Genomic DNA, 20,129 nt, shown 5'->3' on the forward strand with positions numbered 1-20,129 from the left:
TAACCAATGGTCAGTTACTCTGAAGCATCATTAACAATAACTGAAATTAAATCACTGCATTGCAATGATTACGTTAAGTCTTGACAATTCGTGGAATAGTTCTGATACTGAGCATTTATATTTTAAAAAGGAAACTGGTAGTAGACATGCCATTAGATCATTGATATTGAAGGAATATTTGAGGAAGTATAAAATACAGGATACAGTTTTAATTTCTTGCCCATCAAGAATGACATTATTTACCTAGAGTATACTTAGCACCCTAAGTCTTTCTGCTAGTCTGATCATGTGCAGTAAATATGGCAGAACTCTGATATTTAAACAGAATTCTTATTTTAAATTTTCTCTCTAACAAAAATTAAGGCCGTGTTCTGGCCAGACTTTTTTTCCCTCAATTTTTGTTTTCATTTTTATGAAAATTCTTTCAGTGCCAGGCTGAGTAAAATACGGTACCCGAATTTGGATTCTCCGTTTAGCTTACAATTTGGTCGCTAAAGGCACTTGCTGGGTACTCTGACTTTACTTTTAGTAATAGTTTTGGAATTTGTGTAGCTACATGTTTTAAGAATGTAAGTCTTGGGATACATAGGTTAATAAGACCAAGAAAATCTCTTAGTGATGGAAAGCAATTTATATGGAAAACAGAAAATTAGTTTAAAAATAACATTTTAAACTACTAAATCATATATCTTTACAGGTTTGAGATTGTGAGGCTGATATAATAAATTTTATCTTACTGTATCTACGATTGTTCATTTTTCTGGTCCACTAAATTAAGCACAAAGACTACAGGTTTTTTACAGAGAAACATGATATTAAGCATTTGCTTTAACTGTTCATTTCCAGTAGATGGCTACAGTTCACTACCAAATTGAACTTATAATAGATTTTTTACAGTAACTAAATCAGAAGATGAAGGTTGAATTACTATAAATGAGCTGCCCTGTACATTTTTCTTATTTCGTGTGCTTAGTCATCTAGCATCGTTATTTTTAAAAGAACATCTTTTTAAAATGACTGAAAAGTGCTATTTTCGCTGTGTCCTCTTTGATCAGTGTGTAGTAATGCCATTATTTATTGTTTCATCACAAATTGTTTACTTTTAAAAATTCTGTATTATGTGAGGAATACTAGTAATTACTGAATTATGTAAAAAATTGTACTGTTATATGAGTTCTTATTATACAGTCCATAAGTTATTGCTTCCCTAAATTCAATCATTTTATTTTAAAATTTATTTTAGCTTTTATACTAAAGCACTGTGAGCCATTTATACACATATATATGCGTGCTTCAAAAAATACATGTTTTTCATTAATCTGAATCGGAACATAAATATCCTAGACATAATTTAATCAGGCTACAATAAAATACATACAAGTTTACTATTTGGAAGAATATTTATTAGCTTATAAAGTACTTAAAGTCCGCCTTGCGGTTGGACGTGTGTCTGTCCACTGGGCTGTAGAAAGAGCTTGTGAGCCGAACACTGAGATGATCAGTATCACTATCGACTTTTCACCCTCATCCATAAATATCACCATGTGGTATCTGAGTAAATGAGCCTGAATTTATTGTGTATGTGGGGGTTTTGAATGCAACAAAAAATGTGAAAAAGACTAGACTCCCCCCCCCCCGCCCATGACTACTGTGTGATTTGTCTTCTTTCACTGAATATTTGTTTTTCTTTATTTGAGTTGTGTGTGTGCGTTGTGTGTGTGTGTGTGTGTGTGTGTGCGCGCGCAGCGCGCACGCACATGCACATATATAATATCGATGTGATTTTATGTCCTGCAGGTATTGGTTGAACCAAGCAGTTCAAGGTTTAGCTTTCTGTTTTATTTTACAAGTGAAAATGTTGCTTTTGTGTGGTACTGTAAGACTGTAATTTCAGATCCTTTTTTAATCAACTGCCAATTTATATGGCTGGCTACAACTGCTTAATCTATTATTAATAAGCATTTTGCTCGGCTATACAAATTATAAAAATAATGCCAAGGTTCTAGGAGAATTTTATTTTCACACTTAAGAGTTTACTGTATAAATTTCACATTCTCCCTTGAAGACAAATGAATTATTTTGTATTTTTTATTGTTGCTACTGTATATATTTATCATTATAATAGAAGCCTATTAAGAATTGGGCTGCAGTTGTAACTAATTAAAAGAAATTTCATTCACACATTTTGTTAAGGGATACTTGGAATATTCAGATGAGTCTTTGTGAATCAAAGGGACTTATACAACTTGAGTTAGGTTACTTTCCATAAAAATAACTGACTTGTTTTTCCAAGACACTTAAAATTTAGTAAACGTGAGGGTTTTTTTTTTTCCTGGTATGCAGTTCATTTTTTATGGATGTGTGTTAGTGTTCATATATGTACCTGCATTTGGGCACACACATGAGTAATCCTTTATTTGTTAAAGACCTTGAAGGACAAAGGATGTTTGACCCCACCCTGAGACCAGGCAATGTAAGTTTACAGAAGGATCAGGGAACACAGATTTTAATAATGCAAACAATATTAGTCCTGTCCCCTCTGGCGTTTCAAACCTGGACGTACTGATTGTATACTTTGATTCCTAAACCATGGAGATCTATCCTATGCCCTCGGGAGCACCTGGCCAAGCTAAGAACATTTCAGTGATTACAAGGATAGTGCCTAGAGGGCAATTAAGGGACAGGGCAAGAGGCAGCCCGCGATGAGTCCCTGTAGCCCTGTAATGAACCGCAGAAAGGGAAGCAGAGACTAGGCAACAGTGGTGGCTCAGACGGACGTTGTTGAGTAATGTGGAGACTATTTACTGAGCATATTATTTTTGTGGTTTGATATTTATATAATCAGAGGCAGATATTTAACATATCCTTTCCAGTTGTTAATAATTTACATTTTATTGATAAAACTCATTGTTGTTTTCTAGGATTGCTTTTTACTATGCTGAAACTTGATTTAAGTGATATACTTGCTTTGAATGCACTATTTTAGGAGGTTATTTTCCTAACTGTTGAGCTTGTACATGTGTTTTTCTTTTACTGACGTACAGTAATTTTAGTCAGATATTTCACTAGCTTTTTTGTGTGTGTCTGTGTGGGCTTCCTGTTTGCTTATTCATTAAATTTTCTGAGTTGTTAATATCCACGGTGGAAAGCAGACTTTCCTTGTTCAAGACTGAAAGCTGTAAAATTGAGGGTAATCTCTTAAAATATATCTTTTTTGGGCATAATTATATAACAAGGATTATAACAGAAGGAGCATTTTGTGTAGTATGTGTAATTCACACAAGAGTGTTGATTGATTTAAAATCTCATTTATTTCACGTTTTCACGGCTGATTGTTCTGACTCCTATTTGTTGCTTACATGCACGTTAAAAGCATATAATGCAGGTGTATTTCTGTGTGATTTCCTCTTTGTCCACTTGCATTACTGTGGGCAGAAACAAAAAGAGAGTGAAGAGGAAGACTGCTATGAGCATGAGATCTGGCGCAGTAAGCCGAGTAATCTCCTTTAGCTGTGGTCTTGCACACAGGTATTCACGTGTGGATGCTCCTCCCTCAAGGCCTTTGCTGTGTATGAGCTCAGATATGCCGGCTGGGCTGAGCCCAGGGAGAGCTGACCTGCCCTGAAGCATTCACCTTCAGAACACTTGGCTCTCAGCTCCCTCTTCTCTGCATTGTGTGAATCACTTCTCCTACCGCACGGCCACAGTGACCACCGCACTTGTTCTGTAAATACGGACTGTCCCCACTGGGGAGAGTCAGCCGTGCAATTTCTTGCGTGACCACCAGGGGGAGTTAAGGAGTGTCCCTAGAATTTCTCCCCCACTTCAAGGTCTTCCTCCCTCATTTCTTAACCTGGTCTCCCTGCCCACCTCCCTTCCTTTCTTCTTTTCCTTCCTTCCTTTTCCCTCCTTCCCGTCCCTTCCCTCTCCTCTTCTTTCCTTTTCTTCCCTTCCCCTCCTTCTTTTCCTCTTTGTGTGCGGAACTGGAAATATTACTGTAACCTTACCTCCCAGCACGGTTCAACATCACTACAATATAAACAGCAGTTCATCTTTATTATTATATTTTTTAAGTTGCTTAGTAAACGTCCTGTGTTTTCCTCACTGCTATTTTCATACTCACAGGATGACAAGGTTTTACAGTTTTAATGAGTAAAGAACTCTTAGGAAAGTATTACTACCTAGGTGAACATTGAATGGAGTTTAAAATACTGCAAAGGAAAACTGTGATGTATAAAATGTCAATATGATGATTAGAAATGATGTGTGTAAAAATACTGTAAAATAATTATTTGGAAATTATTTCAACCTACTTTTGTTTTAATTAGAATGACTCTGAGAGATTGTGAATATTCCTGAATTTTTTCTTCTTAATTAACGTATGTTTAGGGTGGCCGGGACTTGGGCTTATGTTACATGATTATTTGCTTGGAGTATTCTCGCAAAAACTGGTAGACATTTATTCAACTATGATAGCTACTAAATTTGATCTAAACATCCATAAAGAAGATATTTTAGCTTCCTCTAAACAATAGCTATTAATGTAAATTTCAGTAAGAATTTAAAACGCTGTGTGTGTGTGTGTGTGTATGCTTTAAATGGGGTGGTTAAAATATAATATTCATATAATTTTTTTTACTTTTTTATATATTCATCTGGGGAAATTTGAGCACATGTTAATATTTTTCTCCCTAAATTTGTCTTCTCTGGGTATTTAAAGATCGTGGATTTTTGAAATAGCTAGAGAACTTAACACTGGTATGTCTTGGGCTTTATTTCTGATTTCATAAATACATAAATTTTTATTTTTTAAAGATTGCATTTTAATGATTTTCATTTTATCCTCAGGATTGATTCTTTTGTGTTTTGTAAAATAAACCCGTTCCATTGTTCATTGAAATGCCTAACATATGCAGAGTTGATTAAGCACCATGTAGGATGTTAGTTATTACAGAATAAATGCATATAAAAATGTATGTCTACTTACAAAATTGGAAAAAAAATTGTGAAATAAAAAGATATGTCTGTCTCTTACTTAATTTTGAAGTTGTTAACCCTGCTTTCCTTAGCTAAAATTCATGGCTGTATTTGTATTTGTCTGAACATTGTAGGAAATTTATTTATATAGTTGAATGGTAAATCATCTTAAAATTATGCTGACAATGGTTGTAGGAGCTATGGTTGATCGTTGTGTTGGAGAAAACAAATACGGTAAACATTTGCGAATCTTTTAATGATTATATTTCTTGATAGCTTTCATAAGAAAGCACATAATTTGTGATGACTTCAATAAAAAAAAACACGGCAGCAAAAGTTTTTGAGTTAGCGGCAAAGTAAATGGGGCAGGTTTTGCATTTTGAACACAAGTGTTATGAAGTGTGATTGGATTTGTCGTGAAAGTGTGTCAGTATTAATAAAAGTATTTAGGTACAAGTTTGCTGGGCTTTGTAGCCTTTTTAAGGTTAAGGATTGGTTAATGTGAAAAGTCACTTCTGTGCATTTGGTAGTATACAGAAAATGACAAATATATTTCTATGCGTTTTGGATTATTATGCCATTTCTTATTTCAAACCCTTTTTGTCAGGACACCAGGCAAAACAATGATGCTTTGAGGACGTAATTAAAGATATTGTTCAAAGAACAACTTTCTGCATATTTGAATTATTACTGTCATCAAAATCATACAAATATGGAAATATGATTGCCAGAAGCACATAAATCAATGATCAGCATGGCCTCAAAATCCAATAAATATGTAGAGTTAAATACTTTAAAATGCAAATTGTGTCTGATGATTTGCATATGGTAGAGTTTAAAGGGAATTTGTTGCTTAACAACCTCTAAGGTAGCAGTTAGGGCTGTGGGTAAACATGGATTTTTTTATTCATCATTGGTCAAGTTGCACATGTGATAAATGATGGAAGAGACTGCCTTCCTTGGTTAAAATGACTGCAGTCTTCACTGAATCCTAAACTGCCTTGAAGTCATCTGAATAATTAAGAGTTAATTATTCTTCATCCATCTAGATCAGAAAAGGACAGATTTAGGGAAGGAATTTATAATTTTTGCCTCACGTCCTGTCATGTCGTAATGTGATAAAGTAAACTGACTCCAAATAATATCTAGTGACCTGATAGTAATTATGCCTCACAAAACATTTCTGTTGCGGTGTTTTAATTGCTTACATCGATTCTAGAAAGTACACATTAACAGACTTATAAGTTTAATCGTCTCCAAAGAAAGCAGTATAAAATCCATGTTCTATCACTGCTCTGCTTTAAGTTGGTCGCTGGGTCCAGGCCAACACAGCATGGAAGTTTCTGTGTGTTCTTGTGGAAATAGCAAGCAGCGACTCCTAAAATGTTGGTGGAGGAGATTATAGACACACTGGGAACAATTATTTTAAGAAGTTCTGTTCCAAGGGCAATGAATCTAAAATAGGTGAAAACCTATTTTAATTTGGAATACTGAAATAAAAAAACTGTTTAAAGAACTTCGTTTTCTCATAATTAATGTAACGATGGAGCAGATAACTCATGCAGATTTACCAATAATGCACATTATTTTAAGAGGCTGAAAGAAGACGCCGGAAAGTTGAGAAATAAACTGGTTCATACCCTTATTATCTGATAAGAGCAGATGGCATAGAATTCACATAGAAAACCCAGAGTCTACTTAGTGGATTTTTTACCACATGATTTTCTTTGAGAACAGACTGTTTTGTGAATGTTTACTGATCACAAGAAGAATTGTAATAAAGAAATCAATATGCATGATCCCTTTCCATGTAGTACAACAGGGTTACACTGTTAGGTTAAATACAGGCAGCTTTCCTTTTCAGAAAATCAATTTGCTGTGTAGCCTGCAAAGCTGGTCTCCTCACAGAGCCATTTTGTGTTGTGCACACAGTAAATTCTGTATTGGCACCTTCAAATAGTATTGACTTCTCAGAGGCTGCGAGCTTAGCAACCTGACTTTAAGAAGAAAGGCCAAGTCCCGTAATGATTTAAAAAAAAAAAAAAAAAAAAGGTATTATTTCTTTTTTCATATTTGATCACAGACTAGTCTTCTTTAAAAAGCCATTCCCTGGTTTTCATATTTTAAAAAGTAGAAATGCCAAGTGGGATTTTAGTGAGCAGTATAATTTTTATATTCATTAACTCTATCTGTTTCCATTCTGATCAAGTGTTTCCACATTCCCAAGTTACCTGCCTTTCTCAAAAGCACATTTTTAGGGTAAGCAGCAATTGTTGCTTATTTTGAAAAGTTGGAGTAAATGTGAAAAGATGACATTATGTGATAGTTTCTTTGTCACTTGCCTCCATTTACAAACAAAACAAACAAACCTATTTTAGAGAAGAAAAAGTTTACTGAATACCCAGAGTCCCTCAGTGACTATATGTCGTGGTTACTAAGGCAAATATTTAGGGAGCACGTGTGAAAACGTTTTATTTTTAGATCCTTTACTCCTCACGCTAAATTTGGCTCTTAAAACGCTCGCGCCATTTTTGATGTCGCTGTTTAATTTAAAAGACCAACCCTCCCATTTAATGATCATATTTTTATGAAGTGGTTCTGCTCGGTCCTGACTCTCTGGCTTCTGCCAGCGCAGTTACAGTACGTTGTAGTCACCCCGGGCTGACTCACAGGGCTGTAAGCAGTGTCTGTGTTTAAATCAAAAGTACGAGCTTGGTTTCCAGTGGCATCAGCTGGGAGACAGCAAAGCTGGATGCCTTCAAGTCTGCAGTCTTGTGAGGTCCACTTCCTGTTCTTTGGTTCCAGACACTCTTCGATCTTTGCAAGACCTCTTCTGTGTGCTGCAGCGTCTCATCGTGAGTTTTCTGTTAATGAACGTGCACACTGAGATTCTAACTAACCGGAAGGGCTTTAACCTGTTAAATTTTACCCCAGCTTTTTAGGGAAGTGGTGACACCCATTAGGCTAGGAATGTAAACTAAGTAGACTAAATGTTATCAGTGATTTCTGTATTTTAATCAATCCGTTCCCATTATCCCTCCTCTTCTGTTCGTGGGACCTTCATGTAATAATAACGGGCCTTGTCGCACAAGAGCGGATGACCACGGGAAATGCTTTGAGAGTACAACGTTAGGTTTGGAAAAGTTCCCAGGCAGAAGGAGAAATAGGTAGGTTTTGGTTAGGCTGTGTATACTTACCCATGTTTTAAATGTTTATAAGAACCTCTAACATTTAAAAAATAAATCATCACTTACCAAACGAGTTTACTCTTCAAGGCAAACATTCTTGTAATAGGCACAAAATTATCCAAATAATAGTGTAAACCAAGCCAGGCACAGCAGCAGACAGAAAAATGCATTCAGCCGGTAGGATCATGGATTTGTTTGATTCAGGTAATTGAAAGTGTTTCATACTATTATTGCAACTTGAAGGCTTGTTTAAGTGTCTAACTGTCAGTCACTTTGGAAGGTGAAAAGTATTCAATTGTCACTCTGTCAGTCAATAGAGATGAGAACTGTCTGCCTAATGGATTTCTTTACATGGATGTCTGCATGGAGGCAGAAGTAAAATCAATGTGTTGTCATGTGCAAGCACACAGCATCAAACTGCCAGGTGCATTGCAACTCTATTTCTGTAACATCTACATTCTTGGATTGTTTGTGGACGGCCGACACGGGTAGTGAGATGCATAGGGGAAAACGGGTTTTGGTATCGTCTGTGTCCATGAAAGCATCTACCCTAACCTCTAAAATCCAGTTTTACGTAAGTTCCAATGAATGGGCTTCTTCATATCTTCACGGCATTGTCCTTACATTTGAGGTCCTTGTTTGCCACTAAGTAGCTCCTCTTTATATCTGTGGCCCCTAAAACCAAATAATACTTGTGCGCTGGAAATGACCTAAATTAGTGATTCCTGTTTTAGTAGAAGTTTTATCATCATCTGGTATAAACACGTAAAACCTTACCAGATTTTTTGATGGAAGAAACTTGAGAGGTATAGATCAAAGAGTAGATAACTATCTTCATGGTATAAGGCCTTTTTTAAAAAAATTGGGGGGCTGAAACTAAGGAAATATTTAATGTAAAGTCCTACATTTAAATTGAAAATTTAGCCGTGCAGGAGTAGAATGCAGGTGCAGGCCTGACAGTGTGTTATGTAATGGTGAACTGGGAGATTTAGCTGATAACAAACTAAGCCGTTAGGATGATATTGCAGAAATGTAAAGGTCTGCAGCCTTTCCCCCCGTTCACACAATACCTCAGATAATTGAACCAAGTCTTGGAATGTCATAAAAACTCTGGCTAAATGCCGACCATCCTAGGGAAGGTGACAGAATGCAGAAGGAGCTCTCGTCCCATGATCAGGTGAGGGGCCCTAGAGAAAATTCAGGGGAGTAGGAAGGAAGTGGCACCGTTCCTAGAAGAAGAAGGTCCCCTCTCAAGTATGGCTCACGCTGGAAGTCAGACACAGATGCCAGTAGGTCGACACAGGAGCTTTCTAAGTCTGAGGGCGTTCTGCCACGAAGACTTGGCACCTGGGCAGGTGCAGGAGCTGGACTGTAGTCCGCCACCAGGCAGTGCAGGACAGGACGGGGTGGACCAGCTCTGCAGAGACTCTAGGATCTTAGAGCACGTAATGGGTCAGAGGGCAGTTTTGGGGGAACCCGTGTCAGGTTACAAACCACATTTGTCCCATGAATAACATTTAGCAAGTAGCAATTATCAGTGATCACCACGGTCTCTGAAAAGAAAGAACGTGTTCACATGCCACATCATGACCCATAGGAAGTATGTGAATAAATGAGTTTTTAAATCTAGTAACTGATTAAAAAAAAAAAAAAAAGGCCTTAAGAGGGGCTGGGATTGGTGAATGCCATCTTGCTTTCTCACTGCTTTCTCTTGCTTTCTCCTCTAGCTCTTTATTTTATTTTATTTTTTGTTATTCGTACCATTTATTGTCTCCTACTGGTAAAAGATTGCACATTCCCAAGCATAGAGTCGCAGTGAGTGAGTTTTTTCCATAGAATGTGTTGCTGTGCAGCTAAGAACCACACGGGTAGGCCAGGTAGGGCCTTGTTCACAGAGTGGCTGGGCTGATTGGGTGTATCGTTTCTGTCTTAATGACAAAAGATGAGGAGACCCCAGGTTTGAATCTGGGTTCTGTCAGTTCTAGTCACGTGACCGTAGCCACCTTTTCCCCCCACGTTTAGCATCTGTGTTGTCTGTAAAATGGAGGTAGTTGCAAGGAATAAATGACACCGTATGTGCGGACTATCTAGTACTTTTCAAAGAGTAAACAGTAAATTGATTTTTTTCTGCCCACTTCATTTCTGGTTCTTTACCGTGTGTTAAGATTAGTTTGGCTGGGTAGAGCAGAAATACTAAGAAGTACTAATTTCTGTTGGCTTTAATATGATACAAGCTTATTTCTGGCTCACATAAAGGAAGTTGGTCTGGTGTTTGTTCATGTGATTAGAGATCTTGGCATCCTTGTTCTGTCCCTGTGTCCTCGAGCAGGGTCTTCACCTTCCAGGTCACTTTATGGTCCAAGGGAGCTGCTGGGGTACCAGCCATTGTATCTGTGTTCTAGGCTGAGGGCATGGTGGCCGTCAGAGGAGAGGTCACCATCTTCCTTGAAAGGAACCCATCTGGAAGTCCCATAAGACACTTTGAGTTATAGTTCATTGAGCAGAGCTTGGTGAGGTGCTGGTCAGAAATGTAGTGTTGTAGCTGGACACACTGCCTGCGTTTCAGGTTCCAGAAAGGGGTGTGAGAATTAATACTGTGAGGCTGCTGGCAGTTTCTGCCATCCTGTTCATGTAATATTCACCTTATTGCGATGCACATGTATAATATCTACACACATATGAACTCTGAGAGGTTGATGATAATAGTATTAAAATAGCACCTTATATCCACCACTCAGTTGAAGTAGGATGTTCAGTTCCTCGGAAGCCTCCAGAGCCCTTCCCCAGATACGTCTTACTCCCCCCCCCCCCCCCACCGTTGGTAACTACTACTGTCACTTTACATGTTTGCTAATAAGCTGCTTGATTTTCTTTGTAACTTAACCTTCCGGCTAGATCTTCCTAAACTGCGTTACTTGGTCATTCAGTGAGTTAGTGAGGGCAGTGCTGCTGTTAGAGACACGGGCTCCCCGGGAGTTCAGCGGAGCCACGCGTCACGGCCCAACTTCTGCTTCCTTGGGCACAGAGCCCCTTCACACGCTTTCCTGGGCGAGACCCCGAGTCCCGCGGCATTACATGGTGCCCATGGTGAGGGGGCATCTGGCTAGACGGCTGTGCTGGGTATCCCGTGGAAGTGTGGCCAGAGGGCCGCCGGCTCTCTTTTCTGTTTCCAGTCTGGCCATTTACTGCTTTCAGCTGCAGGAGAGGTCAGAATAGAACATCTTTGTGGGCAGAATAAGTGTCTTCAGCTTCTCCAGGCAGCAGGACATAGAACTACCCCCCCCCCCCCCCGCCCCGCCCCTGGTAAGAAGAAGGAAGATAGAGGAGCTTTACCTGCCTCTCCCTGCTGCAGACAGCTGTTGCCTCAGTCTGGGGGGAGCTCTGGTCTCCAGGCAGTGCCCCGTACCCAGGGCTGTGTTGCTCCCAGTCTTACGGAGACAGACAACGTGGTGCTCTCTTAGGGTGCCCAGCATGGTGATTTCATGTATGTACACACGCAGTGACGTGACTCCTGCAGTAAGGTTAGTTCGCACCCATGTTGTCTGTTTCGTCTCTTAGTTTATCTCCTTTTGAGGGAGCTCCTCCTGCAGTAGCTTCTTTTTTTTAAATTTTTTTTTCAATGTTTTTTCATTTTTGAGAAACAGAGCACGAGCGGGGGAGGGGCAGTAAGAGAGGGAGACACAGCTTCTGAAGCGGGCTCCAGGCTCCGAGCTGTTGGCGGCACAGAGCCCGACGCGGGGCTCGAGCCCACAAACCGTGAGATCATGACCTGAGCCAAAGTCGGACGCTTGACCGACTGAGCCACCCAGGCGCCCCCTGATCCTGCAGTAGCTTCTTGAGAAAGAGTACAGGGAAAGTAGGTGAACGGAGACCTGGTATTCTGAAAATGCCTTTATATTATCGTCTTGGTTGACTGGTAATTTGCCTGGTGTTTCGGTACCTGTTGCTACGTATAGATTACCACACGTTTAGCTGCTTGCGAGCACACCCACTTCTGCAGTTGACAAGTCTGAGCATCGTGTCTCAAGTACTCCCGTACGACGTGTGCGTTCTGTGTACTGGGTATTCATGTGCCCTAAATACTGTAAATCTGGGAACAGGGTCCAGATCTTCTATGGAGAGCCTATTTCCCAGTTCTTACCGAGTGGGGTACACGTCCCTATGTCTGCCTTTGCTTACAGGATGTTCCTCCGGGAGTGCCCCGTGTCCACCCCAGTCTGCTGAGGTTCTGTCCCCGATCCTGTGTCTCACTCCCAGGGTTCCCGCTCTTCTCCCGGAGGCTGCGGTGTCCGATTCGTAGGCTGGAAAACAGCGTCTTCTCCAGCTTTGTTGTCTTGAGTGATCACACCCAGCTTTTTGACCCTTTCTGCTGATGCTTCAGGGGCTCATCCTCACTCACACTGTCCTCATCCCTCTACGAGGGCTGTTTCTCCCCATACCCCGTCTCTCGTCTTGTGTCTGCTCCGTGGCCTCTAGCCCGGCTTGCGTACGGACAGTGGAGGTTACTCAAACCGGTGCTTTTACCGTGTTGATCCTTTCCTGAACAAAACTAAAATGCCTTTCTTGTGTGTATTACATTCAGTTTAGAATATTCTGTCCATCGTGAACGTCCCTTCAGTTTTCTACAGTACCGTTAGCTTTGATGACTCAGTGAAAATCACTGCCAAGCTCCTGATTTCCAGGCGTAGTGCTCTTAATGATAGACGGCTCTCAGGGACTAACACTAGCAGCCGTTACATTTACTGGACATTTCCAGTGTCTGGTAGTGTACTCGTCTTTTATGCGTATTACTGCACTTAATCCTGACGATGACTGCATTAGGTGGGCATTTTTGTTGCTAGATTGGAAAAAAAGAAAATGGAGACTTAGGTTAGGTGTCTTTACCAAGAATATTTGCACGTGGTTGGAGCCAGGATTCAGCTCTCTGATTGTCGAGCTCATAGGTGCCCACATCTCAGATGGTCTTGACAAGCGTGGAGAAACCCTTGTCTGTCCTGTGGTTAAGTGCCGTGGGAGTGCACCCTTCTGTGTGCTTGAAGCTGATTGAGGATTCGGAGTACTGGGAGGCCACTGCAGCACACACACGTCCAAAGGTGCCATTTTTAGTTTTAGGGAGTTACTTTGCTATTGATAGAATTAAGCCATGTTTTAAGTGCTTTACCCTATGAGAGAAAGATTGTTTTCTCATAGAACCTACTCCTTCCACCATTTTATTTACTTAACTTTGAGGAATCCACTGTGGCGTGGGCTTATCAAAGTGCTTGCCTTATTCCTTGTAGTCGTCTTCTTTGTTCCCAGTATTTGGAGCTGGCTGGGTCATCAGAACTGTAATACGAGTAGTTTCCATCTTCTGGGAATTTTTACCTTACCGTGTTGTTAGCCAGAGTTCTGTCTCAGTGCCCCTTGATGTCTGTGTGCATAAGGCCGTGCTGGGGGTTGGTTTATACATCTGTTTCCATCTCTCTCTGTTTCCAGAATGGCTTCTCCACTTGCTCAGACACTTCCTCCTGCTGCCCCCACATGTGACCTCCATGTTTTTAGTTGACTGATACTTATTTAAGCACATTTAAGTACCCAGCACTTACGGCTGTGGATTTAGAATACATGGATTGGATTTTGCTAGAAATGGAAAATGTGGTCTGTAAACAGTGGATCATTAGATTTTGTTAATTTTTTTTAACGTTGATTTCCCCACATATGAAGTTGCCTTTTCTACTCTGATGTGCAGATGGTTTCTTCTGAAGAATCGGATCCTTGAAAAATTCCCCGTTTCGCAGAATGCAGAGGGACCTGTGCTGGTTTAGCACATATAATCTGTTCATTCATGTTAGTTTGAAATGTTGTTCTGTGTGCACCAGACATATCATGGACAGACCTCTGCGTTTCTTCCGGTTACGTGCCAGTGTGATTAGTCCCATGGCCCCCCCTCCTCCTCTGAGGCTGTTTGAGGGGCCTGTGCTCTCCTCAGCTGCGTCCCAAGGCCTGTCGGCATTTGGCCGCTCTTGTAAGGGGCCCGGTGTTCACTGTCCATTTGTCCTCTGTCCCCGCCTCCCACCCTGCTGATTCCAGTGGGTGACGTCCTTACCCACAGTTCTCCTCGACCTCTGCATGCGTGGAAGGCACACATTGCCTCTCAAACCTCTTGTGCCCTTTGTCATGTTCTCTAGCCTCTGTGGTGGCGGCCAGCTTCTTCTAGGCTGAGTAGGGAGGTCTGCCCTCCTCGATGTGGGTGGGCCTCACCTCGTCTCTGGAGGGCCCTTGAGTAGAATAAAAAAGTGAGGGATGGGCAGCTTTGCTTTCCTACTGAGCTGCGTGGTCTGTCCTTTCTTGCCTCAGACATCAGAGCTCCTGGTTCTAGGACCTTTGGACTTGGACTGAATCACACCCCTGGACGTCCTGTGTTTCCAGCCTCCAGACAGTGGATCGTGGGACTTCTTGGCTTTCCTAACGACATGAGCTGATTCCTATAATAAATCTCCTCCTATCTAAACATCTGAATATATTCCATCGGTTCTGTTTCTCTGGAGAACCCTGACTAGTATAGTGTCTGGAAGATACTAGTTCAAATCCCATTTCAAGGGCTCTTGAGATTGACTTGAGATAAACCTGTATGGAAGGTAGGCTGGATAAGCAACAGCTTAAACATAACAAACATTCATGGTTTTTAAGACATTGGTGAATACATGCTTTTTCTAAACAGATTTTTAGGCTTCTAAGGAAAAAAAAACCATGCAAATAAATAATTATTGATTTCTGTTAATGATTCTGCCTTAAGTTAGGGCAGAGAAGTAAAGTGAAACAGACATGGTACAGAAGAGGAGTAACAGACTCTAATATTTTCTTCCCTTCTTTCTCAATTTTTGTTAGTAAAGTTTTTTGGTACTTCTGCCTACATTGGAAGAGTATGAGCAGAAGAAAAGAAGGGGGTCTTCGTTATATTATTAGGTGTCATGTTATGATGGTCTCATTATTTATTGGGATGTATCGGGTGTTGGGATGGGTGCCATCGTCCCCGGCATGGAGCCGCAGGCAGTAAACGAAGGCGCTGCCCTGTGTTGGCACCATGAGAGGACAGAGTACGGTCGGCGGAGAAGTTTCCTATTGCTGCTCCAACAAAATACCACAGCCTGGTGGCTTCAGACGGCACGTTTCTTTTCTTACAGTTCTGGCGGGCAGAATTCCAAAAAGAGTTTCAATAGGTGACAAGGCAGCTGTCCATAGGCTTGGTTCCTTCTAGAGCTCTGGGAGCTGATCTGTGTCCTTGCCTTTTCCGGCTTCTAGACACTGCTCGCATTTCTTGGCCCATAGCCCTGTGCTCCATTTTCAAAGCCAACAGAGTAGCATCTTCAGATCTCTTGGACCTTTCTCCCCATTTCACTTGTTCGGGACACTTGTCATTACATTGAGCCCCTCTGGACAGTCCACGGCAGTAGCAGGGTCCTTAATTTAATCATATCTTCGAAATCTCTTCTGCCTTGTAAGGTGCTGTGTTGACAGGTTCTGGGGATTGAGACTTAGACCTCTTTGGGGGCCGTGATACTGCCTGCCGCTGGCGGTATGTAATTCGCATTTACAAAACCCATGTGTTTCCTTGAGACCATAGAAAGTCAACGGGTGTTTATTAGAGGGTTTGTTTTAGTATAAAAATCCTGAGGATTAAAAAAGACCTGTTCATTGTAATTTAAATATCCTTGCATTTTGCATTCACCTTTGTATCCATGATTCGTTATTTACCTAGTCGTATAATAGCATACATAGGTAAATTGTTAGTTAGGACACATGGTTCCAAATATTTACACATGTCATCAATGCCCTCTGACCTACCATTTAAGGAAGCTATTAATGTATTCTAGAAAATATGTACCTATAATTTTAAAGGTGTAAGCAATCCTCAGAGAAGCTAAAATCTCTTAACACATGGATTTAATGAAGAACTAAATATGGTGTATTCTACAATTCACGTTTTGGTGCTTCGCCTCACCTCTATGAGTGTTCAGCTAACTCCTGTATTCCTGGGGCGTCTCCGACTTTTGTTTCAACCCTTCCGTAGATGCCGTCTTCACACTGTCACCACCTAATGTGCTCCTCCCAGTGTCCTGGGCCCATCCCCTCCCCCACCCCGAAATGTGTGCCGAAGCTGGGTCAGCCAGGCTCAGAGTGGCTAGGGAGAACCGGTGGTTGGACATTCAGGAATTTTGCGAGTTAGGTGCTAATACTGTCGGTAGCTTGAAATTGGGATTGTTTACACCATGGAAATGAGCGAACGTTCATGATCTGGTCCCTTCCTCCTTCCCCCGAGAGCAGGTTTGCTCTCAGGCTTCTAAGGAAACAACAACCACAGCAATTGTGCAGAAACGCCCCCCAGTTACTGAGCCCTGTGGTGCTTCTGCTCTACAGGAGCAGGGAAGGGAGGTATTAGGGAACAGGAAAACGGTATTTGGGGTTTCACCGCCTGGCCTGGTAGCTCCTGTGAGAGCTGGAACTTAGCGTATTCTGGGTACTTCTGTGCTTCCAGACTCAGCGCTCAGTATTCGTGACGGTCGTCTGCGTGGTCCTTCAGATACTTGTTTCTTGGCTTCTCCGATGCTAGAGTCTCCGGGTATCTTTTTGGTTCTGTTTTGTTATCTCTCCGCTCCTTCTCTCCCACCCTTTGCTTGCCCCCTGCCTCTGCCTGTCTCGCAGTGTCCCTCCCCTCAGTGCTTGCTTCTGGTGTCTAGTCCCTTGTCCCTGCATTCCAGGCATCATTAGGTTCTTTTCCGTGAAGGGCCAGATAGTAAATGTTTTGGACTTTGTAGGCCACCCAGTCTCAGCATGTACCTGCTCAGCACTGTGGTGCAAAAGCAGCCCCACCAACATAAATGGATGAGGGTGGTCGTGTCCTATAAAACTTGATTTCAGAAACGAGGGGCAGGCTGCGTTCGGCCTGAGTATTGTAGTTTTTGTTTATTTGTTTACATTTTTAATTTATTTTTAAATAATTTCTTCATCCAACGTGGGGCTCGAGTTCCCAACCCTGAGATCAAGAGTTACGTGCTCTTCTGATGGAGCCTGGCGGGTGCCCCCTGAGTGTTGTAGTTCGCCAGCCTCTGATCTGATCTATACTCTCTCTTTGGGCGATATCCTTTCCTATCATGGCTTTACAAACTCTCCGTGCCAGTCTACCGAGTTTATCTCTAGCCCTGATGTGTGCCTGCCTGCCTTCCTCCCTTCCTCCCTTCCTCCCTGCCTCCCTCTCTCCCTCTCTCTGGAGCCCCAGACTTGTTCATTTTACTGCTTATTTGAGATGTTTGCTTGAATATTCTGAAGGCACCTGAAGCTTCAGGTCAAATTAGAGCCCCTTCCTTTGCTTCCGGGAACTTTTGTCCTACTTCCTGCCTCCCTCCTTTCAATGCTCACAACCCACATTGGCCTTGAACTTGCCAACCCTGTTTCTGCCTGGCTTGTACTCGTTCTTTTCTCTGCCTCCACTGCTCTTTGGCTTGTTTGTTGACATTGGGGTGCGGGTTTAATTGCCTTCTCTTGACTACTTATTCCTCACTTAGGCTCTTAATTTTCTTCATGGTGTCACTTACCTAGAAAGGATTTTGTTTGTGTATTTATTTCTTTCTGTCTTGTTGGTGCCTTCCTACTCAAGTGTAAGTTCCCTTTGGTCAGGAACTATTTTCATATCCGCAGCCTTGTAAGAATTGCCCTCTGGCATTGTGGGTCTTCGCTTACCATGTTTTACTGAAGGAATATATATTTTCTATGTTCTGGACATTGAGAAGAACACAGAGATATGTGGCTAATATGAGAAATAGGGACAAACAAAATAAATGTAATATAAAGCAGAGCGTTAAAGGGATATATAAAAAAGGGAGATAAAGCTTTTTGTCTTTCCTTTTCTCTGTCCTTTGCTCTTTATTTTCTTCCCTTTTTGGAGGTAGTTTTTTTGCTTTTTGTTTTTGCTACTTTAGTCCGGACCCCACTGAGCTTTCAAGTTCTGCCCTTTTCTGCTTTGGTTTCAGTGGTTGTCGTGGTGATTACCATCTGCATCCTTCACTTATCAAAGTTGAGTATTAAGTGGTCACTTACCTTTTTCCTAGACAGGGCAAGGGCCTTGAGTACTTTAATCCCAGTTACTTCCTTTCTGACGACTAAACTGTTGTTCAGCATTTTAAATCTGTACGTTTCATATGTGTTGACAACATAGAATTTTAAATCTTTTGTTTTTATTTTCCTATGAGGCCTGTTACATGTATATAAAAATTAGACATAGTTTAGATCATTGTAAAGTTCATTCATTTTTTTTTTAAAGTAGTCTCTACACCCAGTGCGGGGCTCAGATTCACAACCCTGAGCTCAGGAGTCACACGCTCCTGCCTCTGAGCCAGCCAGATGCCCCTAGTTTAGATAGTTTTAAAAAGATAATCACTCTTTGGGACACCTGGGTGGCTCAGTAGATTAAGCATTTGATTTAGGCCCAGGTCATGGTCTCGTGGTTTGTGGGTTCAAGCCCCACATCGGGCTCTGTGCTGGTCGTATGGAGCCTGCTTGGGATATTCTCTCTCTCTCTCTCCCCCCCCCCCCCACCCTTCTCCACTTTTGTGCTCTCTCTCTTTCAAAATAAGTAAACTTAAAAAAATAGATACTATTTTGCTTACGTGAAAATAAAATATGTACATTTACATATAGAAAAAAAATAGAAATACGTTTCTAAAACTTATTCACATTCAGGGTCCACTACTTCTGAATTACTTTTTGACTTACAGTTTTCAGAGCTGTGTTTTCTCATATGATATTGTCCTCTTTGCCATCAAGTGTATGCGTGAGAGAGCATTATTTGAAAGAATAAGTCACTATTGTCTCTGGGATATTTTTCCAGGCAAGGACATTCATGAGGGCCCGTGGCAGAATCTGACAGGGCAGCAGTCCAAGAAACTGACTTCCTGTCCTGCACTTTTCCATCGTTCAGCTAAATGGACTGAACAGTTCCTCTCACAGGGCTTCTGGGTGAGCGGAGCCTGAGCTGGGCCACAGGGCCTCCTCCCCCACCCCTTCTATGTTGGAGATCCAGTGAGGACAGTTGTTTTATGCAGGCGGTATTCATTTACCTTTACCTCCCTAGTTATCTTTTCATTCCTTCTGTGTTTCTTGACCTATTTATGATAGAATTCCTTCTTCCTGAAAAATACCCTTTTGTGTTTTTTTATTTGAGTTACCATTTTATGCTTTAGTGTTTATCTGTTGGTGATGAATTCTTTTACATTTTATTCATCTGATAATATATTTTTTTAAGATTTTATTTTTAAGTAGTCTCTACACTCAAGGTGGGGCTCAAACTTACAACCCTGAGATCAGGAGTCGCATATGCTACCAACTGAGCCAGCTAGGCACCCCTCATTTGATAATTTTTGGGGTTTTTTTTTTGCCTTAATTTTGAATAGTATATTTGCTGGATGTATAACTTTGTATTTAGAATTGAATAGTTGTAACAGAGACCTTATGGCTTGTAAAACCTAAAATACCCTCCAGCCCTGTTCAGATAAAATTTACCAATCTCTGCCTTTGAACTTTGCAAGAGTCATTATTTTATTTATTTATTTATTTATTTATTTATTTATTTATTAACGTTTATTGATTTTTGAGACAGAGAGAGACAGAGCATGAACAGGGGAGGGGCAGAGAGAGGGAGACACAGAATCTGAAACAGGCTCCGGGCTCCGAGCTGTCAGCACAGGGCCCTACGCGGGGCTCGAACTCACGGACCGCGAGATCATGACCTGAGCGTAGTCAGACGCTTAACCGACTGAGCCACCCAGGCGCCCCAAGAGTCATTATTTTAAAGTCTGTTTCTGATAGTTTCAATGTTATAGCCTTGTTAGGTCTGTTTCTGTTGCCTGTTGTTTCTGTTGGTTTTTTTAAATGTGTTTGTTTTACTGTTTTTCCTTTCCTCCTATGTTGGTCATTTATTTTTTTAACGTG

At 41.2% G+C, this 20,129-nt stretch overlaps 1 protein-coding gene across 3 annotated transcripts in view; it reads left to right on the forward strand.

Annotated features, from left to right (window-relative positions):
• The window catches only part of ZNF407 (zinc finger protein 407), a 454,887-nt gene that overhangs the window by 51,041 nt on the left and 383,717 nt on the right, over window positions 1–20,129 (forward strand). The window lies entirely within an intron of this gene.

The sequence above is a fragment of the Panthera pardus genome, unplaced genomic scaffold, assembly GCF_024362965.1.
Source record: "Panthera pardus isolate Hobbes unplaced genomic scaffold, ASM2436296v1 HiC_scaffold_15, whole genome shotgun sequence".
Taxonomy (NCBI): Eukaryota; Metazoa; Chordata; class Mammalia; order Carnivora; family Felidae; genus Panthera; species Panthera pardus.